The sequence below is a fragment of the Triticum aestivum genome, chromosome 3D (assembly GCF_018294505.1).
Source record: "Triticum aestivum cultivar Chinese Spring chromosome 3D, IWGSC CS RefSeq v2.1, whole genome shotgun sequence".
Taxonomy (NCBI): Eukaryota; Viridiplantae; Streptophyta; class Magnoliopsida; order Poales; family Poaceae; genus Triticum; species Triticum aestivum.
Window position 1 is genome coordinate 525,254,905 of NC_057802.1, and position 8,054 is coordinate 525,262,958.

Genomic DNA, 8,054 nt, shown 5'->3' on the forward strand with positions numbered 1-8,054 from the left:
TGGATCCAGATTGGCACTGATACTGAACTGCTTCGATGAGTCGCCAGGAACGAAATCAACCATTTTAGTGTCATCTGCCGACTTAAATTTGAGTGAAGGATCCTGCTCTGTAGTTGGCTTCTTCAAAGATGTCATGTCCGCCGGGTCAACATTATCTTTATAAAACTTCAACTCCTCAGCTGCACAAACAGATTCAGCATAAGCAGCATCACCTTCCTCACACTCCAAGGCTATCTTCCGGCTTCCATGCACCGTGATGGTTCCCTTGTAACCCGGCATCTTGAGCTGCAGGTACACATAACAAGGCCGCGCCATGAACTTGGCATAAGCCGGCCGTCCAAACAGAGCGTGATATGGGCTGTGGATCTTGACTACTTCAAAGGTCAGTGTCTCCGATCTAGAGTCATGATCATCTCCAAAAGCAACTTCCAGAGCTATCTTACCAACCGGGTAAGCCGACTTACCAGGGACAACACCATGGAAAACCGTGTTTGACGGCTTAAGATTCTTATCAGTCAACCCCATGCGGCGGAAAGTTTCATAATAAAGGATATTGATGATGCTCCTCCGTCCATGAGTACCTTGGTGAACTTATATCCTCCGACCTGAGGTGCGACCACCAAAGCCAAGTGACCCGGATTATCAACCCGGGGCGGGTGATCTTCCCGACTCCACACAATGGGCTGCTCAGACCAGCGTAAGTAATGAGGAACCGCTGGCTCAACAGCATTGACCGCCCTCTTATGAAGCTTCTGGTCACGCTTACATAAGCTAGTGGTGAAGACGTGATACTATACACTATTCAACTGCTTCAGGTTGCTCTGATAACCAAACTGTTGCTGCTGTTGACTCCCCTGATTATTCTGCTGATTGTAACCACCCTGGTTGCCATGATTGCCTTGATTTCCTTGGAATCCAGAGTTAGAGCCGCCGCCGCCATAACCCGGTCCATGAGAGCCGGATCCTGAGCCGCCACCCGGCCCATGATTGTCTTGAAAAAGATCGGAATTTTTTTACTCCTTCATAATGAAGCAATCCTTCTAGAGGTGGCCGGATGGTCTTTCTCGTGTACCATGCCTTGGGCAGGGCTGATTCAGCAGCTGCTCAAGATTAATGCCTGATCCTCCAGTCCGTGGGGGCGGTTTACCCTTACAACGCTGGCCATTATTCTGCGTATTAGTGTTAGCCACAAAGTCCAAGCTATTATCAGCCTTGCGCTTACCATTGCCTCCCTGATTCGCCGGGTTATGCTGCTGTCCTCTAGTGCTACTGCTCTTCTTTCTCGGCTTTTCATCATCAGACTCGGGGTCCTTGGTACCATCAAAGTCAGCATACTTAACCAAAGCCGCCATGAGTGTCCCCATGTCATTGCAGTGACGTTTGAGCCGTCCCAACTTCTGCTTTAGGGGTATGAACCGACAATTGTTCTCCAACATTAAGACTGCTGAATTGGCATTGATGCGATCCGACGAGTGCAGGATTGTTGAAACCCGACGCACCGGTTGTCGACTCACCCTGTTCTTGGACATAGGAGGCTAAATCCACAATTGACATGGGCTGCTTGCATGTATCCCTAAAATCCTGGATAAACCGGGGCTTTTAACTTGGCCCATGATCCAATGGAGTTGGCTGGCAACCCCTTCAACCAAGTACGAGCCGTCCCTTCCAGCATCATGGTGAAGTATTTAGCACATGCAGCATCGTCGACATCCAGCAGTTCCATCGCCATCTCATAACTCTCAACCCATGCTTCATGGGGTAAGTCGGCAGTGTAGTTGGGCACCTTATGGGGACCTTTGAAATCCTTGGGCAACCGTACGTTACGTATAGCTGGAGCCAAACACGGCACACCCAAAGTTCTGAAAGTCACACCTGTCTCCACCGAGTTTGTCGGACGAACCGAGGAATGCTGATGAGATGTATACTGAGCCGCCAGCACGGCCTCCCGACGTGCTCTTCCTTGATCCACGACGTTCTGGGCATTAACCCCACCACCCGCTGGGTTATGTCCACGGGGCGGGTTACGGTTCCGTCCACTGCTTGACATGGTCGGTTCCTCAATATGCCTACTATAACTCCGGCTTGGGTGAGGAGTTGAATGAATCATGTCACGACTGTAAGAATAAGCCTGCTACTGCACCAATGTTGTCTGAAGCAGCTCTCTAGCCCTTCGCGTTTCAACCACCGTTGGAGACTCGCCCTCAACTGGGAGAGCCGCCAATCGTGATGCTGCAGCGATCATGTTATCCAAGGGGTTAGAATAATGACCCGGTGGCGTCGATACATGCTGCGGCGGGATATTGTTCTGACGAGGCGGGTCCTTCGTGTGCGGCTGAACCGGCGCCCCCGTCCCAGGCGTTTCAACCCGGTTTATAACTGGTTGGTTACTGGTCCCTGCTCCGGGCGTGTTAAAGAGATTTCTCGCCTCGTAAACCGGAGGCAGGCGAGTCTGATGCCTTCTCCTCATGACGTCGTTTGAAGCATTCTGGTCTAGCATGAGCCGGAAGGACTCTGACTGAATCCGCTATGCCTGAGCATCCAACTCGGCCCGCACCGCGGCCATCCTCACGTCCTCAGCTGCCAGGTCTTCCTTGGCTTGTGCTATCTGATCTCTCAACTTTGCGACTTCCGCATTATGCTGATCTCGGTTTGCCGGGTTAACCTCCGCTGTCATGAGCGTTGCCAAAGCGTCAAGTAAACCGGACAAGACTTGAGCCAGTGGGCGCACAGGGCCTCCTGCACCGGCCTCCATCGCTGCTGCTGACCCGGAAATCAACGCCGCCGCAGTCGAGGAGTTCTGCACTGGCTGTGTACCGACCATGAAGATCGCGACCCTGTTCGGTGGCTCGCAGGGATCCGGAATACTGTCACCATCGGAATAGCCCCCAAGCCGGTCGTCCTGCAGTTGGTATAACGACTCGGTTTCTCAAGTGGATGACTCGCCATCAGAGTAGACGACTGTCTCACCGCCAGATACCGAACTATCCTCAGATTCCGCTCCATGGATGAACCCCACGAAGGTACACTTCATGGTGGGCTGAGCTCGGGCGGGTCTTGCACGCTGAGCTGTCTCGACAATGTCAGTGCAGATGTCCGGCTCAGGGCCCGGCTCGCCGATCTTGCCGATGAAAACGTGAATTCCGCCGAAGGGGACCCGATACCCGTACTCAATTGAGCCGGCCTCGGGGCCCCAGCCTGCGTTGTCAATGTAGAGCTTGCCGCGACGACTCTTGGTCATCCGGCCCACGGCGTATCCCTTAATCCCTTCGAATTTGCCCTCTAAGAACTTGAAACCATCGTGCGATAGCCCCACGGTGGGCGCCAACTGTCGTGGAATTGTCACGGCAGATGTCCTAGTGTGAGGACTTAGTCGTGGAGCCATCGCAACGAGATTAGCTTAAAGGGGTTAATCAGGACAAAGGACACAAGGAGTTTATACTGGTTCGGCCCCTTGCGGTGAAGGTAAAGTCCTAATCCAGTTGAGGTGGTATTGCTAGGGTTTCGATGACCAGGGAGCGAATACGCTTAGCCTGGCTCTCAATCTGTTGTTTTTTGCCCTAAGCCGCTGCCGGGTCATCCCCTTATATACACGGGTCGACGCCCTGCGACCTACAGAGTCCCGGCCGGCTCATACAACGTGTCCGGCTTGGTGACTTACTTTACATGCCTTACAATACAAGTCTATATATACATGGCGGTTTATATTCATGGGCCTTAAGCCGCCTTCGGGTTTGGGCCCTCTACTAAGCCTATTTATTGAACCTCCATTGTTATTATACTCTTGGGCTTCATTGAGATGAACCGCCATAGGGATGACCCGGCCCTTCCTGGGCGGGTCATACCCGATAGTCATATCCCCAACACTAGGGAAAGGCCTAGGATTAAAATTACCTCTATAAGCATTGTTGTTGAGATTATTTCGAGAGATAAAATTCACATGTATGGCATCACTATTTTGCTCAATCAAAGTAGACAAAGGCATATCATTAAAATCAATCAAAGTGATAACCCACAAGTATAGGGATCGCAACAGTTTTCGAGGGTAGAGTATTCAACCCAAATTTATAGATTCGACACAAAGGGAGCCAAAGAATATTTGAAGGTATTAGCAGCTAAGTTGTCAATTCAACCACACCTGGAGATTAATTATTTGCATCAAGTAATCAGTAGCACAGTCATATGATAGTTTTGATAATAGTAACAGTAGCAACGGTAACAGTAACAGTGATAACAGTAATTTTGTAGCAAGTGTAACAGTGATGATAGCAGTAGTAACTTAGCAGAAACAATATAGGATAAATTCGTAGGCATTGGATCGGTGACTTGTTGGATGATATTCATCATGTGACAGTTATAACCTAGGGAAATACGGCACTAGCTCCAGTTCATCGATATAATGTAGGCATGTATTCCGTAAATAGTCATACGTGCTTTATTAAAAGAACTTGCATGACATCTTTTGTCCTACCCTCCTGTGGAAGCGGGGTCCATATTGGAAACTAAGGGATATTAAGGCCTCCTTTTAATAGAGAACCGGAACAAAGCATTAACACATAGTGAATACATGAACTCCTCAAACTACGGTCATCACCGGGAGTGGGCCTGGTTGTTGTCACTCCGGGGTTGCCGGATCATAACACGCAGTAGGTGACTATAACTTGCAAGATCGCATCTAAAACATGGATATAATAATGATAACATAAACGGTTCAGATCTGAGTTCATGGCACTCGGGCCCAAAGTGACAAGCATTAAGCATAGCAAAGTCATAGCAACATCAATCTAGGAACATAGTGGATACTAGGGATCAAGCCCTATGAAAACTAACTCGATTACAAGATGAATCTCATCCAACTCCTGACCGACCAGCGAGCCTACGAAGGAATTACTCCCTCCCGGTGGGGAGCATCATGGAATTGACGATGGAGAAGGGTTGGTGATGACGAAGAACGAAGATCCGCCTCTCCGAAGCCCCAAACGGACTCCAGATCTGCCCTCCCGAGGAAGAATAGGGCTTGGCGGCTGCTCCGTCTCGTGGAACGCGATAATTCTTTCTCCCTGATTTTGTCTGGAAAAATAGGATTTTATAGCATCGGTCTCAGGGTCTGCGGGGCCACCAGGTGGGTACAACCCACCTGGGCACGCCAGGAGAGGGGGGCGCGCCCTGGTGGGTTGTGCCCACCCAGGTGCCCCTCTCCGGCAGGTCTTGGCTCCAGAAATTCTTATTTATTATATAAAAATTCCTCGCGAAGTTTCGTTCCATTCCGAGAACTTTTATTTCTGCACAAAAACAACACCATGGTAGTTCTGCTAAAAACAGCGTCAGTCCAGGGTTAGTTTCATTCAAATCATGCAAATTAGAGTCCAAAACAAGAGGAAAAGTAGATACGTTGGAGACGTATCAACTCCCCCAAGCTTAAACCTTTGCTTGTCCTCAAGCAATTCAGTTGATAAACTGAAAGTGAAAAAGAAAAACTTTTACGAACTATTTTGCTCTTGTTTGCATAGATAAGCCTAAACAGCACCCAGGTTTTCAGCCAGCATTATAACTAACCATGCCGACAATAACTCTTAAAGATTATAATGACTCATATCAATGACATAATTAGCTAGCGAGCAATAATAAGATATCTCAAACAGCAACACGTTGTCAAAACAACCATGATATAATATGACAATAGTGGTATCTCGCTAGCCCTTTCTGAGACCGCAAAACATAAATGCAGAGCACCTCCAAAGTTCAAGCAGCGACTAAACATTGTAATTCATGGTAGAAAAGATCCAGTCATGATGCACCCAACATTAGCTACACACAATGCATAAATCATGACAACTGTGCTCTGTCAGTTTCTGGCGCTTGTTTTAGAAGGTGATGATACAACATAAAAGTAAATAGATAGTCCCTTCGCAGAGGGAAGAAGTGATTTGTAGAGGTGCCAGAGCTCAAGCTTTAAAACAAAGATACATGATATTTTGAGACATGCACCCTTCTCATTTACTTCACGACCATCAATTATCAACATATTCCATGCTAAGCATGCTAGTGGCGGTTCCCAAGCGATAAAAGTAAAGTTTTTGACTCCATTGGGAGTTTTTGTTTGATTATTCAAGAGATTAACTCTTTTTCATGTTTGCAGTTTGGGACTGGGCATCCCTATTACTGCCCTTTTCTCGTGCGATGGCGAGTCAATAAACACTCGACCTGAGAATAACCCTCTTAGCATGGAAGATACCGACCACCTCCTGTCGTTCCATGAATGATCCAGGCACACAAAAAGGATAATTTTTAGAAGTTTTTAGAGGTGGCACATGCAAATTTACTTAGGACGGCAGGGTAATACCGTATATAGGTAGGTATGGTGGACACATCTGGAATAACTTTGGGTTCAGGGTTTTTGATGTACAAGCAGAATTCCCACTTAGTACAGGCGAAGGCTAGCAAATAGGTTGAGAAGCAGCCAACTAGAGAGCAACAACGATCATAACCATGCATTGTGCATAAGTAACATTGGACACTAGGATGAGTAGGATATGAACACCATGAACATAAATATCATAGAGGGTATGTTGGTTTTGATTCAACTACATGCATGAACATGTGCCAAGTCAAGCCACTCGAACATTCAGAGGAGGATACCATATCATCATACTACATCACAATCATTTTAACGCTATGTTGATATCCAAGATAAATCATTATCAACTCCCAGCTACTTATGCATGGCATGAGAAACTATAATCTCTAATTGTCATTGCAAACATGTTTAATCATAATAGGCTGAATCATGGATACTAGGTTAAACATATTTACACAAACAGAACAAGTCAAGTTCATACCAGTTTCTCTCTGCCACGGCCAGTTCATCGAATATCGTCATTATTGCCTTTCACTTGCACGACCGAACAATATGAAAATAATATAGTGCAAGAGTGTCATGGACTAAGCTGGAATCTGCAAACATTTTATTCAACAGGAGAAGACAAGGTAAAATGTGCTCTTTATTAGTTCAACAGTTATTCATACGAGAGCCACTCAACATTTTCAAAGTGGTCTTCTCCTTTGTAAGACTCGAATAAAAAGAAAAGAAATTCAGAGAAACACCCTGAAATATTTTTGGATTTTTTGGTTTTCTTGAACAGGCAAACAAAAGGGAAAAGCAAAAACGAGAAAAACTATTTACACGGGAAAGCTCCCAACAAGCAAAAGAAGAACAAGGAAATCTTTTGGGATTTTCTTTTTAATACTACTACTAAGCATGCATAGAAAGTAAATTACTAAAACTAATTTTTTTTGGTTTTTCTTTTTTTTCTAAAGTTTTTCAAACACACAAGAAGAAAGCAGGAAAATAAATCTAAGCATGGATGATACAATGAAAAAGTGTGAACATCGACAAATAGAATGATATGTAGACATGAATGTAATGTCGGTGAGAAACACGTACTCCCCCAAGCTTAGGCTTTTGGCCTAAGTTGGTAATCGGTCAGTAGCCTGGAGGGTAGTAGGGATCCTAAGGAGTAGGCATCCACTCATCCCACTGCTGAGGCTCCTCCTGTGCTGCCTCCGCAGCAGCCTGAGTGTTCCGGTAGGCGATGATGTCCGCAGGCATAATCCTATATCCGCCCCTGGCAGTAGAATCAAACAAAGCACATGCAGGAAAGGGAATAATATCACGAGTTTTAACGCTAAAGACCAGGTTATAAGGAATGGGAATGCCAGGAGAGTTATTATCGGTGAAATGGTGGTGATCCATGGCTGCTCAGTCTAGGTAAACCTTGCTCAGCGGGTAGTCATGAGGGCATATCCCAACATTAAAGTGGGCCACCAAACTAGTAGCAGAAATACCACCATGTATTCCCCCTGGTATTTATTAAGATGCAGGCGACGAGCCACAATAGCTCCCAAGCTATAAGTGTTGTCACCCTCTAGTGCCCGGCGTAAAACAGCAAAGTCTGGTGTGCTGAGCGCACCTACTTTCTTTCTAGTAAGCAGACACTTAGCAACAACTAAAGCAAAATAATCTACGGCAGGAAAGTGTATGCTAGCAGCCATGGTGG